Source organism: Ixodes scapularis, unplaced genomic scaffold (genome assembly GCF_016920785.2).
Source record: "Ixodes scapularis isolate PalLabHiFi unplaced genomic scaffold, ASM1692078v2 PGA_scaffold10__122_contigs__length_95168666, whole genome shotgun sequence".
NCBI classification, from domain to species: Eukaryota; Metazoa; Arthropoda; class Arachnida; order Ixodida; family Ixodidae; genus Ixodes; species Ixodes scapularis.
The window spans coordinates 615,217-631,976 of NW_024609836.1; the positions used below are offsets into that span (position 1 = coordinate 615,217).

General features: G+C 46.1%; 1 long non-coding RNA gene across 1 annotated transcript; it reads left to right on the top strand.

Moving 5' to 3' along the window:
- Positions 1-4,754: 4,754 nt before the first annotated feature.
- LOC115310933 lies at positions 4,755-15,828 on the top strand. Its single transcript, XR_005718028.2, has 4 exons — positions 4,755-4,841; positions 5,311-5,392; positions 13,865-13,936; positions 15,746-15,828. It is a non-coding gene; the product is annotated as an uncharacterized LOC115310933 (long non-coding RNA).
- Positions 15,829-16,760: the final 932 nt, after the last annotated feature.

The window sequence follows — 16,760 nt, forward strand, 5'->3', positions numbered from 1 at the left end:
CTTAACGCGCCCCGTGGTGGATTCTAATCTGCACTCCGAGTGCGAATAATTTTGGATTCTTATCCGCACTCCGAGTGCGGTTTGTGCTGGATTCTTATCCGCACTCCGAGTGCGGATTGCGTGCGGAGGCGCGGACGCTCGTTAGCACGAAGCTGTTGAGTCTGTTGGATCTTATTTACCTGCACTCCGCGTGTGGCGCGATTTTGTCGCGGGAAACTATGAACGCAGTGGTGTAGAAGTTCTCAATTTTGTGTTGGGAATGACATCGGCTTTTATGCAGCCTCGACGAGTCAGTGGGAATATTGGCGGTCCTAGTTTCAGAATTAGATTAATTTCAAGCAAATATTTTTGCTTTTATTGAAAGAAATAGTTAGCCTTGGGTGGTGCACTTGAGAGTAAATGGTGCTCACGCCTCGGGGATTGGACGCAGGTGATCAATGTGTATGTATGTGTTTGTGGCGGGGGGGGGGGGGGGGACTTTTTTATTAATATTTTCACTGTGGCTAGCATTATGTCCTGTCGGAGCACTGAAACACGTATACCTAACCCCCCCCGCCCTCCTCTCTCTCCCCCGTGAACCTGGGAAAGGCGGAGATTTGGACTTAACTTGGGTTACGTTGGACGTAACACTAGACACTTCGTAATATTTTACCCACTCCAACACTCGGGGACATCCCACTCACATCAACACCCCCCCCCCCCCCCCTCAAAAAAAAAAAAAAGGTTCTGGCGATAATTTTTTTTTTTAGGGTTAAATATTTTTATTGACGAAAGAAAAAAAACTAGAGCAGTGCACAATTTTTTCCCTGTATTGTCTTGTGCTTAGATGCGGTGGCATAGGAAAAGGGTGTGGGGGGGGGGGGGGGGGCAGGAAAATCAGTCATTTCCAGTAAACAATATTATTAAAAAAAGACCCTTCCCTTTCCTATGCCACTGCCCTCATCATCTCAACACAAGACAATACACGTCTTCTGAACACTTTTAACACTACTAGATGGGGGAATGCCTGAAAAGTCCCTGGCCATTTGTTACTGTAGCTTTTCTTTTTTTTTTTTTAAAGAATGATTTGTGCGTTTGTGAGTAGACAACGATAGATGTGATGGCTGTTAAAAGTTGTGGGTTTCGGGCGCGGCGGCAGCGGAAGTTTGGGACATCTGTGTGTGTGTGTGTGCTTGAGGGGGGCGGCTATTGCGCCTTGAAAATTGTTTGCTCGCCGTCCGTTTCCACATTACTGACCCCACCAGCTAAGCACCACACAATGTTAATGCGCTAACTGTAGCAAAGCTTCCTGTTTTTTTTTGTTTTTTTTTTTGCAAATAATAATAATTTGTTTAACAGAAAGAAGAAAAAGAAAATACTGAAGAAAAAATAGGATTGCTTATTTCCTGCTTTCATGCCTTTTTACAGGTCCCCGGAGCGCGAGTACAGTTCAATCTTTACCCAAATGCGCCACTTAGCACTAATCAATCTCGAAAAAAAAAAAAAGGAGGAAAAAGAAAGGTGAATTTTTTGCATTTGCAGTAATGTTTTGAGGTGAGCTAGTCGATGGTGTATAAAAAAACATAATTAAAACAGCGGAAACGAACACAAGGACAATTAGAAGAAGGGACACAGATAGAGCGCTGACTCACGTCTTTTTATGTTGATTTGTTTTAAGAAGACGAAAAAGAGAGCAAGTCGTGAGTCAGCGCTGTGTCTCTGTGCCTTCTTTTACTTGTCTTTGTGCTCGTTTGCACTGTTTTAATTATATGTTTACGATTATGCATTTGTTTCAAATTGAACTAATTCCGAAACACAGGTCTTCCCCCAATTAAACACCGTGCAACTACTAATATTTCTGTGGAATTGGCGCTGCCAACATCAGTGATGTGATTGCTGCACCAATTGTGCCAAACTCTGCGCCAAGGGGCTAACTCTGCTACATCCTGCTACATTTCGCCAAAATATGGCTAATCTGTGCCAAACCTGCGCAAAAGGACCAATCTTGGTCGCCTTTCAAAAACGAAACTAAACTGAGAACCGTAATTGAGCATGCGTTGGCTAGGTGGCACAAGACACTGCCCGACACAAAGTACCCTGCATCAATCGTCTATGCGGTCTTGCATGATTTTTCCCGCCATCTCGCGTTTCGCACTCTCGTCGTCTCGGGAATCTCATCTCGCGTCTTTTTTTCTTTTTTTTAATTTTTTAGTGATAGACGCGGCCGTGTGCGCGGACACTCCGACGTTAGTGTGTCGGGTTCCAGACTTGCCGTCATGCTGTGAAACAAAACCACGTTTTTACGTGGCAAGAGTTACTTTGTGCTCACAAAGCTCACAAAGTAACTCTCGTCGCGCGACGTCGTGTGTTGCCGTCCCCACTTTGCTGCAGATATAATGCTTTCTAAACTGAAACGCATCGACATTCCTGCTCTTGTTTAAATCATACGCTGCTATAAAAATCCCTCTTTAACTCAATGACTGCTGTGTCGAAATAATAATTACCTAGGTTTCTCTCGGTGGGCTTTCTCCCGAGAAAGACCCCGGTATGTGAAAAATCTGCCGCGAAAGAATGTTGATGATGAGAAGTGACCTAAAGCAAAGAAGGCAGTGCCTGCACGCTGAACCTGCACGGCACGCTTGTTTGTCTCGAGTTCAGTCGTTGCACAAAGCGCTCCAAAAACTTCTTGACCCTGGCTCGCAATGTCTTGCATCGATACGCTCAGGTCCTTTTTTTTTTGTGTGTTTAGCTTGTACCTCGCCCACCGGCCTGGCAAGCACGCACCGCTGGACTGTTTATTGTCGTATGCTGGACAGTTACATTTTGTACATGTATATTATTTTGGGAACCAGTTGGCAACAAAGCGGAGTGGCATGGTTTCGGTTTCGGTCGAACAGCCGTTGTCTCTGCTCATGCGACGAAGCACGTCTAGGTGCAAGCCTGCCGAAGTTGCCCTCACGTGCATGTGAACATGATTGCACGAGAGGCACCATCCAGGACGCTTGCAATCTAATGTCTTACGTTTGCTTACTTTTTATAAAGATCTGCCACATTGAAAACCAGTAAAACGAAAGCAAGTGTTTTTTTTTTGTTTTTTTTTTTTTTTCAGAATTGCTTGGCAACGCTCACAGCACTGTATACTTGTGGGATGTCTCAGCAGCAAAAACACAAGCAGCGAATTCCGCCCAAACACGTCGCATCACAACACAACACAAAGTGCCCTTCGTTTGTCCAGCATTTAAAACAAATATTTATTTTTCTAAGAATGTGTGCTCCAAAAGTCACTTTTTCTGCTCCGAAACACTGTTTTCGCTGCTCCAAAAGCCACTTTTGCTGCTCCAAAACACACTATCTTGGCCGCTCCAAAGGCCACATTTGCTGCTCCAAAACACTGTTTTGGAGCAGCAAACACCTAAGTGCAAGACCTAAGCACAAACTTAGTGGGACTTGAATGTGCCTATTATCAGTGCTGCATTTGAAATCAGAATGGCAGTGGCCTTATATCTGTCCTTTCAGTAAATTTTACATGATGTAGTTCCTTAAGCATCTGTCCCTTTGCAACAAGTCAGGATTACAAAATTTTCAAATGATTTTTATTAATTTTAACGACCACATTTTTTTTTTTCAAAGTTCAGTTTACATTTTAAGGACAGCGACCATCCAGTGGTAGTTTTCAGCACTTTAGAGACGTCTGGAGGCAAGTTGGCTCACCAGATAGCAAAATTCGTTGTCATAGCACCGTTCAAGACCAATTATTGGCTACAATTGGAGGACGACGACCATTCCGAGGTAGTTTTCATCATTTCAGAGACGTCTGGAGGCAGGTTGGCTCACCGGAAAGGGAACTTTGTTGTCATAGCACCATCTAAGACCAATTATTGTCTACAATTGAAGGGCGACGACCATTCCGAGGTAGTTTTCATCATTTCAGAGACGTCTGGAGGCAGGTTGGCTCACCGGAAAGGGAACTTTGTTGTCATAGCACCATCTAAGACCAATTATTGTCTACAATTGAAGGGCGACGACCATTCCGAGGTAGTTTTCATCATTTCAGAGACGTCTGGAGGCAGGTTGGCTCACCGGAAAGGAAACTTCGTTGTCATAGCACCGTCTAAGACCAATTATTGGCTACAATAGGAGGACTACGACCATTCCGAGGTAGTTTTCATCATTGCAGAGATGTCTGGAGGCAAGTTGGCTCACCAGAAAGGAAACTTTGTTGTCATAGCACCATTCAAGACCAATTATTGACTTCAATCGGAGGCTGACGACTATCCCGGGGTAGTTCTCAGTACGTTGGAGCCATCTGGAGGCAAGTGTGGTCACAAAATAGAGAACTCGAATATAATAGCACCATTCAAGACCAATGATTGACTATGATATGGGGACGACGACAATACTCTGATTATCTTCAGCATTTGAGTTTCCTCTGGAGATCCCCCATTGCCTTGCAGAAGTGTCTCAACACCTCTCGCGGAAGTGTCTCAGCGTCATTCTCAGTCGTCGAAATGGATGGGCATTGGCTCCTTTATGACTGCCACTCGTGCATTCTTCATAGAACTTCTGTATCCATTCAAACGCATTTCTTTGCGAGAAAACATTTACATTTCCATAATACTGTGCACAAAGTTTTTTTTTATGGATATCGGTATATTCATATATATGGAATTACTGGACACCCCTTCATATCACGAGAACGGTGACTGATTCACTTCTACAAATTAAGCATGGGACAGCCATTCTTCCTACCACCTCAGTCCCAACTGAACTGATTTAACAGATTCAAGCCTGCACAGCAGTGACTGGAGATACAGCAACCTTGTATGAAAAGTGCCGATAAGACAGTGCAGCCAACAGAAGGTGTAAGTTGACCAAAGTGAAATAAGTTTTTAATCACCCTCGTACGACATGGATCCTTCGTAACGTCTGCATTCTGGCTCCAACCATACTTATTCATTGTTTAGTTTACTTCATGTGCCAATCTTAGTAACGGAATACATATAGCATTTACACCAAGACACTCTTTGTGGCTTTGTTTTAAAAAATGAAAGTTACATCAAAGCGGTTTTGCGCAGGTGAGGTATACGGCCAAGGGAACATAGTATAGGGGGCTAATTGTAACGATCAGTTGGCTAATTAAGTAAAATTCATTAATTAACTTCTTAATAAATGAAAATAGACATGTGGTTCCAATTAGAAACTTGTTCAGCGTCACCTAAGGCCACTATATCAACTCTTTTTCGAAAGATGTAACGCAGGGGCTGTATATTACAGCATTCCATGAAAACGCTCAATTTGGACGCGTTTCTAGGTTTCGATTTGTTATTGCAGTGCATCTCTGCGCCCACGGTCCTGCTCGACAGTGGCTGAGACGTGCAACACAGTTGCGCCCAACTTCCCTCTATGCTACAAGGTAAGCGAGGGAGTGGCTTTGCGCCGCGACTACCGGGGGAGGAGGAGGAGGAGGAGGAGGGGGAAGAGGGAGGGAGGGAGGGGAGGGGAGGGGACAGGATTGCGGGCGCGGAGAGTGCTCGGATAAGTAAGCGAAACCTAGAAACACATCCAAATTGAGCGCTTCATTAGAATGACGTAAAATGCTGCCCATGCTTTATGTTCTAAAAAGAGTTGATTTAGTGGTTTTCAATGGCGCTTAGCAAGTTTCTAATTGGAACTATGTGTCGATTTTTAATTATTTAAAAAGTTAATTAACGAATTTTAGATAATTAGCTGACTGATCGTTACAATTAGCCCCAATACTCTATCCCCCTGGCTGTATAACTCATCTGCACAAACCGCATAAGTGTAACTTTCACGGCTTTTTAAACAAATCTGTTAAGTTTTGAAAGAAACACCTGGTATATCTTTGTGTAGGTTAAAACTTTCCTACTTTGACCTTATTATGGTCATAAAAGTCAAAATTAAATAGGTTGTTAGCCTTCAGAGAGTGATGAATCAGTCAGCTATGAAATTAGACTGTTTGTGTCTGCACTGCAGAAAGAAAACTTACCATATGCAGCATGACTGCTAACTTGGGGTCTTTACATGTAACCTTATAACTTGACCTTCTGACTTTCTTTGTGCTGCATCGGTCATTATTCTGTTAGCTCATAAAATTGAAGATAGTTAATTTTAGGTTAGTTCAAAAAGCAAGCTGCATTACGGTCTGGTTTCTCACTTATTTTAAATAGTCAGTGTTACGTAAAGTTTCTGTAATGTATCCCGGGCGAAGCTCAAGCCACGACACCGAGGAGCGTCCAGATGTGCTTTTAATGGCGCCTGGAATTGCAATGCCCGAGCATCCGTCCCGTGCCCCAGGTCCGTGCTCTTGAAAAGCGCGGGATAAGCGCGTGTGCCCGGTGACGCCATCTCTTGGCCACCAGCGGATACATGACACTTCCCCCTCACTTGGCTGAGAACCCGAACCTTTCTGGCGGCCGTCGCACGCGAGTGCTGGTGCGTATGATCGGCTGGGTGGAACATGAAGGTCCTGTAGGTTGTGTAGGAGCAGTAGCCGGCCCTTGAGGGGTGATTGACACCTCGCAAGGCTCCATGGCCAAGTCCCACACAGGTGAAGGTGTAGTAGTCGTTCTGCGCGGTGGCGTGGAACTTCTAGGTCGTATATGTTCCATATGTCGCCGTGTCTGCCCCTGATCGGTGTCGATCATCCACGATCGAGGGCCCAGGCGTCTAGTGATGGTACCCGCCATCCATGTGCGTCCACTTGGAAACTTGCGAATCCACACTGCTTGTCCCACCAAAAATGTTTCCGGGACTGTCGAACTCGTGGGTTCATAGTTGGGTCCGTGGAGGAGTCTCTCGAGCGGAGACGGCAACTCTCGGCCAAGTAGCATCCACGCGGGAGTTTTTCCCGTCGCTGTGTGTACGGTAGTGTGTTGCTTGTATAAAAAGCGTGCCAACGTACAGTCCAACGTGCCCTTTCCGCCCTTCGCCAACGCCTTCTTTAACTGCTGGACCATTCGTTCAGCTTGGCCGTTAGTTGCAGGGTGATAAGGGGCACTGGTGACCGCTGCGATGCCGTTGGAGGAGTAAAAGCTCTTAATTTCTTCCGATACAAAGGCGGTCCCGTTGTCGGACATTACTTTCCGTGGTATGCCAAAGGTTGCAAACACGCTGCGCAGTTCTGAAATAACCGTAGATGACGCCATATTCCGAACTGCGCGAACTTCTAGCCATTTGGAATACGCGTCAACAATTATAAGGTAGACCTGCCCCTCGATCGGCCCGGCAAAATCTAGATGGATGGTGTCCCATGGTGCAGTAGGTCTTTCCCAGGTTAGGTTTTCTGCCTTTGGTACTGCTCTCTGGTTCACTTGGCACGTGTCACATTGAGCTACACAGAGTTCAATCTCTTTGTCGATCCCGGGCCACCACAAGTAGCTCCGAGCGTATGCTTTCATGGCAACGATGCCCCGGTGCCCCGCATGTAGAAGTGCTATGGCCTCGGATCTCATTGACGCGGGAATTACCACGCGCGATCCCCAGATGAGACAACCACGGTGAATTGACAATTCTGCTGCCTTGAGCTTGTATGCGACGAAGCGATCACCGTCTAGCTTTCTCACTTCGCCATGTTTGACCGCTTGGAACACTTTAGCAAGTATGGAATCCTTTGCTGTGTTGCCCGCCAGTTCTGTTGCAGTCATGGGAGGTTTCGTGAGCGCTTCCAACATCAAGACATCGCCTGGAGGATGTTGCTCGTCGTCAGTTTCCGGCAATGGCAGTCTGCTTAAGGCATCGGCGTTTTGATTCTGTTTTCCTGCCCTGTAGATCATATTATAATCGTAAGCGGTCAACTTAACACACCAGCGTGTCATCCGTGGCGAAAGCACAGTTGGTACTGGAGATTTTTGGCCCATAATCCCCAACAGCGGTTGATGGTCTGTTGTAATCGTCACGTGACGTCCCGCGACGTAGCGATGAAAACGGTCCATGGCGAAAACAATTGCCAGCCCCTCACGATCCAACTGTGAGTAATTCTTTTCGGCTTTGCCGAGCGTTCTCGAGGTGAAAACGATTGGAGCTTCGTTGCCATCGTCATCGAGCTGAGCTAATACCGCTCCCACGCCGTAGGGTGATGCGTCACCTGACACAATCAGGCTTTTGTTCTCGTCGTAATGCGCGAGAACAGTTCGCTGTGCGATGGCATGCTTTAACTGTCGAAAAGCTTGCCGATGCTGTTCTTGCCATGTCCAAGGGACATCCTTCTCCAGCAGTGCATACAGGTCCTTTGCAATTGTTGCCCGGTTTGCCAAAAACCGGTCGTAAAAGGCTAAAAGTCCCAGAAACGATTGTAGCGTTGTTCTGCATGTTGGCTCGGGCATTTCCTTGATGGCTTTCAGTTTTTCATCTGTCGGGTGTATTCCAGCAGCATCAATGGTGTGGCCGAGGTATTCTACTCGTTCAACTGCAAAACGACACTTACATCTCTTGAGTCGAAGTCCAGCCTGAGCGAGTCGCGTCAGTACTGTGTCCAGTCGAGTAAGGTGTTCGGCTGCGGTCGCACCGCTGATGATCACGTCATCTAGGTATACCCCGATCCCCGGAATTCCAGCAAGTACTGTTTCCATGAATCGCTGGAAAATCGCTGGTGCCGCGGCGATACCAAACGGCATCCTCTTGACTCTGTATAGGCCTTTTATAGTGTTAATGGTTAACACATCAGCTGTATCTCTTGTCAACCGTAGCTGCTGATACGCTTGCGTGAGGTCTAGAGTAGAAAATACCAATCCTCCTTGCAAATTGGTTAGGATTTCTGGAATTGTTGGCATAGGATACACGGTTGTTTTCGCCTCCTTGTTTACTGTACTTCGATAGTCACCGCATAGTCGAATGGTCCCGTCTTTCTTCCGGACCACCACCACAGGTGTAGCCCACTCGGAATGCTGTGTTGGTTCTAAAATACCTTGGCTCTCGAGACTTTTCAACTCGGCCTCTACCGCCGGACGTAGTGCAAACGGCACGGGTCGTGATTTCATGAAATGAGGAGTAGCGCCCTCTTTTAGTTCCAGGTTTACTGGTGGACCACTATGTCCCCTGATGTTGGCGTCAAAAACATCCTCATGAGCCTTCAAAATATTCGCAACGCTGTCCTTGGTTCCTAGATGGTGAATTCCACTGACCCGAATCTTGAGGTCTGGAAACCAGTTTCTTCCCAGAAGACTGCAGCCTGTTCCTCGGGTGACGACCAATGGCAAGATGTAGTCTTTAGATTTATGTCTGACATGCACGTTCGCCGTTCCAAGGACTTGTAAACCCTCGCCTGACCAAGTATGAAGGGTCAGCCCGTCCTGGTTCAACGTTGGAGGGTTCTTGGGCCACAGCCGACGATACGTGGCTTCGCTAATGATTGAGCAAGCACCTCCCGAGTCGACCTCCAATTCCAGCTCGCGGTTGTTGATCTTCAGGGTGACCATGAACTTTGGCAGCGTGCTGGATGCTCGTACTGCATTCAGGTCGTGCAGGTTCCATGACGTGTCCGAAAGATCATCATCAGATTGCAGAGTTTCCTCGTGTTGTTCCACGTGGTGTGTCGTCTGCGATTGGTGATGCACTCTTGACTTCTTGAAACAAGCCTTTTCGACACGCCCCTTCTTGTGGCAGAAGTTACATCGTGCATTTCGGGACCGGCACGAGAAGGCCGAATGCTGTTCTAGGCATCGGTAACATGTCAGTGGTTCTGACTGTCTTTTCTCCTTCTGTTCCAGGTGCGCAGGAGGTAATTGTGCTTTTTTAACTGCGTAAATTTCCGATTTTTGGGCTTTCATGTCCCTTTGATGTTGTGCCGCACCTTCTGTCCTCACAGCCATGTCGTATGCTTTTTGAAACGTTAGGTTGGTTTCCGCAAAGAGACGTTGCTGTAGGTGCTCATCCATTATGCCACACACGAACCGATCCCTGAGCATTACGTCCAGAGGCAGCATGGTAGGGTTGGGTACTGGTGGACTCACGGTGACCGCAGTTCCAGGGGCGTCCGCGCTGGCGGGGTCGGCGGTCGTTCCAGTAGCGGCCGAAGCAACGCCGATGGAGCTGAGCGATGGCGCAGCCATCTGTGTCGCCAGTATCCCGAAATTGCAGTCAGCGGCTAACTTCTTTAGAGCTGCCGCGTAGGTTGCAATGGACTCCCCGGGCTGCTGGTCTCTCCGCTGGAACTTCGTTCTGCTGAAGAGATCTGACGGCCGGGGGTCGAAGTGCATCTGCAGCATCGCCATGAGTTCGTCGAAAGGGACGCTTCCTGGTGTCCTCGGTGCAACGAGTGCTCGCACTACTTCGTATGTCTGTGCTCCGCGAAGCGTAAGCAGTAGAGCCCTCGTCTTTGAAGGCTCAGCTATGTCGTTTGCCTCGCAGTAGAAACCAAAACGATCGGCCCAGGATGTCCAAGCTGTCAGGTTGAATTCTTCCAGCTTGCCTTGGGTGGTCATTGTTCCCGCTGTAGTTCTTGTATGTTGACCGACTCGTCGCCAAAATGTAATGTATCCCGGGCGAAGCTCAAGCCACGACACCGAGGAGCGTCCAGATGTGCTTTTAATGGCGCCTGGAATTGCAATGCCCGAGCATCCGTCCCGTGCCCCAGGTCCGTGCTCTTGAAAAGCGCGGGATAAGCGCGTGTGCCCGGTGACGCCATCTCTTGGCCACCAGCGGATACATGACAGTTTCCCCAGATTGGTAAAGTTCCATCTTTCTGTGGCAGTCGTGCATTTCATTCCTCTGGTTCTATTATGCTGTTCCAATTTCTATGCCTAGGTGTTGAGGGTTTTTCTAAGTGTCTGTTAGTTCTGTCTTTTAGCAAACAAATACAAGCTGTGCCTTAGACCTAGACATTGTACAAAGTTTCTTTTCTATTTCACCTGCTCTGCCTCAGATCTCAATCATGAAAACCAACACTAGGATTATCACATTAAGCTTAGGTCATTTATGACCTACATGATTTTCCAAACTAAACCATTCAGATTCCCGATCAGCCTTCATAAGCCTTTCATGTTTTTGATAGTACCTGAATTATTTCCTTAAGAAATTAGATGAGCAGATGCTGGAATAAGCAAGGCTTGAGTCTAGGGCTGGGGTCCAGTTGCTTGCCAAGGATAATTTAACCATACATATTTGTATAAAAAATTTGGAAGTGCAGCCAGAAAACAGAAATACTGGGTATTTTCATGATGCCTACTTCACCTCACAACTTATGTGCATTGCAACAAAGTGCACCCCAAAAATAAAAGTAAATATTGTATTCAATTTTGACAACAATTTAAATATATAGAAGTGCAAATACAATTACTGAACGATTATTAGCTTCTACGGTACTGCAGAACATGTTGTAACATCTGTACCCAGAGGGGCATGGCGTGTGAGCTGTGGCACAGTACACTGCCTGTCTCCCTAGTTGAACGTAAGGCGGTGGCGGTCTTTGAAGTATGAAAACTCACGCTAGGTCATCACATTGTGTCTATGAGAACAGTCATCTCTTCGCACCACCCGCCACAACCTGCCCTAATACAGTGCTGAGCAAATCTCGCATCTTAGTCGTTATGATTTCTTGTCGCCGCTACAAAGTGCGGTCACCAGATAAGTTTCGACTGTAGAACGACACAGTTTTCCGAAGCTAAGACTTTACTCGGGAGACAAAGAAACTTCTCTTAAAAATTGTCCCAACACAAAAAAAAAAAACCTTTTCGTTGCATTATTGTCTAAATGCGTTGTTCACCGCAATTTAATGAGAACGGAAGAATGGGGCTACAATCGGCTGATCGCCGAGATCGTGCACTGCCGCTATTCAACGCGCCGATTGGAAAAAAGGAAATGCGTTGAAAGTAAAAATCTGACGTTTACAACACCCTGTAACGCCGAATTAGAGCACAGCTCTTAAAGAAGACGAGGGAAGGGTACTGAGGGGAGGGTATATCCCCTCTCCCTGCTCCTCCTCACCCACTCATCCCCCTTGCTACTCCTCCCCTCCTCCTCATCCTCCTTCACCTCCCCCTCACCTCATCCTTCAAGCTCCTCTCTCCCCCCTCTTTCCTTCTCTTCCCCCTCCTCCTCCTTCCTTCCCTCCCCCTCATCCTCCTCCCTGCGCATTGCATCACGGGTAGTGTCCCATAATGCACCGTGCGGTTACGCCGACTCCACTCAAGCCGGAAACGGGCGCCTAAGAGCTGCGCTCTAAGATAAACAAGGTTGTAAATAGCAATACGTTACAGATATGCGCAAATAACTGCATACGAATAAGCACGCTGAAATAAAAACCAATGGGAAGATGGACGTGAGCCGTGCGTGAGCCCCACATCTGCATACCTTCCCTGGTTAGGGCTAACACACACTGAGAGTGGAAAGTCAACTTGAAAACGGGTCGATAAACACTTCACATAATATTTTGCATCTGTCGCAATCGAAGGTCATTCTGTTGAGGCTCTCACGCTGCTGTAGACTAAAACACTTTGTACAACCAATTTCGTCCACCGTGTAGACCGCCACAAACCAGCCGACATGTTTTAAATCCAGGATTAAGAAACAACCAAGTAAAGTACCCGATGTTGAGCGCTCACGATAGGCATGGTTTAGTGCTAGGTTTAGCAATAAGTGATTTTGGTGCAACAGAACAAAACCAAAACTCGGCTTAGGTTCCCTGCTAAGCTCTGATTTGCGTTAAGCTGCATTGGTGCAACTGGTTCTAAGCCTCAGACCGCCGCACTTTACTGTCACGACCAAGAAGGCACCCAAAACAGGCAGTAGAAGATGCGGGAAAGGCCGTCGTCTGCTCTCCGCTCCTTATCTGGGAAGCAGCTTTACCGCATTGCACGCGGAGAAGCCGTTGTGGCATGCCGATAGAGGCGTTCGGAGCGCTAACGACAACATGCCGGCGGAGATGACGGAGAGAGCCTAGATTTAAGAGAGGGAGCAGTAAGTGCGCCTGCATTTGATTGTCGCCTGCCCAGTCTAGCGAGAAAACTGGGCAAGCCAAAGATGGACATAAAATATAATACAGATGACCCAGGCTTTTAACTTGCAACAAAATATATATTGGCTTCAAGTTGCTTCCCAAAGCTCCATGAGGGTATGACACAAAGAGGGAGGGGGGAGAGGACGGTGAATGAGAGAAGCAGGGGGCTATGTGCCTATGCCAACAGCTAAGCATATGCAGCGGGAAGTAGTCTGCTGAGTGTCAAGTGACATGACGCTATTGGCTACAATATGTTTGCTTTTTGAAGCCTACATTTTACCTTTCTCTTCCCTTAGTGAAGGCACCTGTATTGTTTTCGAACGTGAATTCTGTTGTTTGATTATAGGGAATGAATTAGATTGTTGCACTTCCGTTTTGTGTTAGTTCAATCAATCAATTAATCATTTTATTTGCACCTGTACAAGTACAAATGCTGGGAGGCAGACAAAAAGCCAACAGTTGTTTGCTTGACAAGGTATTCTCTTTCATCTTCTTGACAAAGCGAGCTACAAAAACAGCGAAGAGATAACTATCATATGTCTCAGAGATAAACACAGGAAAAAACAAACAAACAGAATGAACACTTGTAGGTATGACAATGTCGTGAAAACACTTATTGGTTTGAGAGCCATGTGTTCTCTTTGCAGAGCCCTGTGTTCTCTTTCAACATAGAACACATGGTTGTGCACCATAGAAGTGGATGTTCAAGAACAGTGATAATATGCAACCACCAGCTCTGCAAAGAAATGCTGCATGTAAAGCATACATACATTGTTATTTTCAGCAGGAGGTCGCATTTTTCGAATGTGCTCTCGCTGCACAAGCATTTATATAGCAGATGCATCTGAGGGTTCTGTACTCAATTGATAGTTATTTTTTAAATTCTGAGTATTAGAAGATTTGTACCTAACAATCCATCTTATTTTCTAATAGCACCCCAGGAGCTACTATCGCCCAAAGATGTCACAGGTGGTCATGATTCTTTGAGGCAGCGGAATTTCACCGGTAAGTTGCCCCCCCCCCCCCCCCCCTCACCGACTTTTTGACATGTGTGCTTACCTCTAATGGCCCTTCCAGAAATTTGCATCAGGAGCTGTAGCTTTGACAGCATTCGTTGCAACCACGATGTCTGCAACGACCACAGTGTGTTGCTTGGACACACATTTGACACAACTTCAGCAATAGACTTTTTGCTAATTACCCAAGCACCAAGGGGAATGCTGGAAACGTAGGTACACATGCTGCACACGCTTGCCTTCTCTGCATAAAGGATTCGAGGCAAAAAACTAAAATAGGGTTTCGAGGAATGTGTGTGCAATGTGCTATTTATTTTAGATTTTTACCTTTGAACAGATTCACTTGCAGACACCAGCACATGCAGTGTATGTTCATACATTCTCAGCATTCTCTTTTGTGCATGGTTAATTTGGGATATGGTCTATCCTGACATATATGGCAGTATGTAGTGTTATTTCTGTGACAGAAGATTCTCTATGGCCATCAGCTTTTTCTTTTATTGGCCATGCCTTAAAAAACAAGGTCTTTTCAAAGTATGATTGGAAGCAGGTAGGTGTTTTTGTTTGTATAGGCTTGATGTTGTTATTTTTCCCAGGACATCATTCTTGCAGGCCTAAATAGAAGAGCAAACTGTGATTCACCGCACTAGAACTTGAATACTCCAGTCTCACCGCATTCTTGTGTTGCAACTATAGAAACATACAATAAGTTTCCTTGTGCAGTGTATTACTGCAGAAGAAAGCAGGCATGGTTCACACACTTGCAACTGCCTACAACCGGCACGGCAGTCATAAGCATTTATAGAGGTTTAAAGCCAGTCTTTTAACCTCTCCAGCCAGAAGCAGTCGCAAGTGTGTGAAACAGCCTTTGTGCCTGTTTTATTTCTGTTAATCACTACCCCTGGAATGAGATCAGTTGTGAGCAATCGAAGCAGCACCGACCGAAACCTAGTTCAGGCCAACATCTTTATGCAAATTTTTAATGCACATTCACAAGCCTGTTGAAAGCATTTTACGTGCATAATCTTTTTGTTTCAAACTCACTACAGATATAAGCACTGCATTAGCATGACTCTTCTCTATTTGTTAATTTTTCAGCACACAGTCGCTGACCAACATACTAAAGCAGGCTCCTCTGGTCCGTGCAATTTGCTTTGTAAGCAGTCAGTCAACTGAACCTTCAGACTATGTCCAATCTGATGTCGAGGTTGGGTATACTGTCCCTATCACGTGAGCAGATAGCTGAAATTGTAGCCGCAAGGCTAGCTCCCTCCCCCCTGTGAAAGTAGGGTGTTTTTCGGGTGGCGGATCTAAGGTTTGGGAAGCCAGTGCTTTCCTGTGGCCCTTTCAACCTTCCCTTGACACTTCTGCTTGTACAGCGCATGCTGAGAGCTACTTGAAGTATCTTTTTGGTTGTAACGTTTGTCTCAACCACAGTTTTCAAGGGCATAGGAGAATAGTTTCATTGATTAACCCTTAACTTGACACTGTAAGTCAAGCAGGCTGTCATGACCATGCTCATCTCTTATTGGTGCTGTATCATCAGGGTTTAATGTATTAGCTGTTAATTGAAAGTTGGCTTTGAGGCAAGATGCCGAGTTATTAGGTTGTAAACCAGACTGAGGTTCCTGCAATTTGACTGAGGCTTATTGTGCTGCAAGATCAGTCTAGGTTTACAATACCTGGGTGGTTGAGATGAATCTTCAAAGTTTTGTTCTAATTAAATCTGTATGATTTTCTTTTTTAGCACCTTTCAAGCTAAGTAGTTGATGGTTTTTTTTGTGCCTTGTCTTTTCAGAAGTGCATCTTTAACACCTTCAGTTTCTTTTCTACTGCAAGCCTGGTACTACAGCTTGTGGCCCGTGTAGAAGAATAGAGAGGTGAAACGAAGGCTCAAGTGACTGTGGACTCGTGGCCCTCAGACAGCTAGAGCACCAGACCAGGCACAGACCAGAGCCATTTATGCTCCACTTCTAGAGGACATGTTGCGGTTTGAAACTACCAAGACTCATGGAAGCTGCTGACAGGAGGCTGTTGGTATGTTCAGTTTTATTCTTTAGTGGAATTACTTCACGGAGCATTGTAATTATTTGTGTAATAATGGCAATTCCCTGTTCAATATCTGCAGAATATAATTGTTAGATATACATCCTTAGCCATTGAAGATCTGGAACTTTCCACAAGTTCTGGTGGCAACCACATAAATTGCAGTCATGGAAAACACCAAGCCTATAGAATTTCTGGTTCTAACTGACATCTATCGAGAATCACTCCTCTGGTAGCATACCTCTTGACTTAAAGGGGCCCTGCAATCATATTTAAGCGTCTACCTTCTTTGCGGTTTCCAAATCTATTGGGGTTCGGGCAAGGCAGCGGGCACGGAGAGAGTAACTAAATACCAGTGCATTATATTTTAACCGGACAATGTGGAAACCTCCTCCACCTACGGGGGCGACCTGCGGTGCCGAAAGCGCGCAATTTGTGTAGTCTACTGGTCAGACCCGCTAAAAGCTTCTTTTTAGTCGAAATACAAAATATAAGTGGCGCGAACCGTTTCAGATATTTATGAAAGTACTTTTTGTTCAGTATATTAGATCAGAAAAGAAACAAATGCAGTTTATAAAGACGGAAACAAGAAATGACCCGTCGACATATCCACCACCAATCGGTGGAAAAGGCGGCGCATACTAGAGGGGTAGTGGGGTCAGGCACCGATGAGCGGCGAGTGTAGAAAGGTCTCCGATGTACGTGGCGGCGCTGCGGTCGTATACGGGCTCGAGGATCCGACTGGTTTTGAGTGTTTCGAAGGCCTT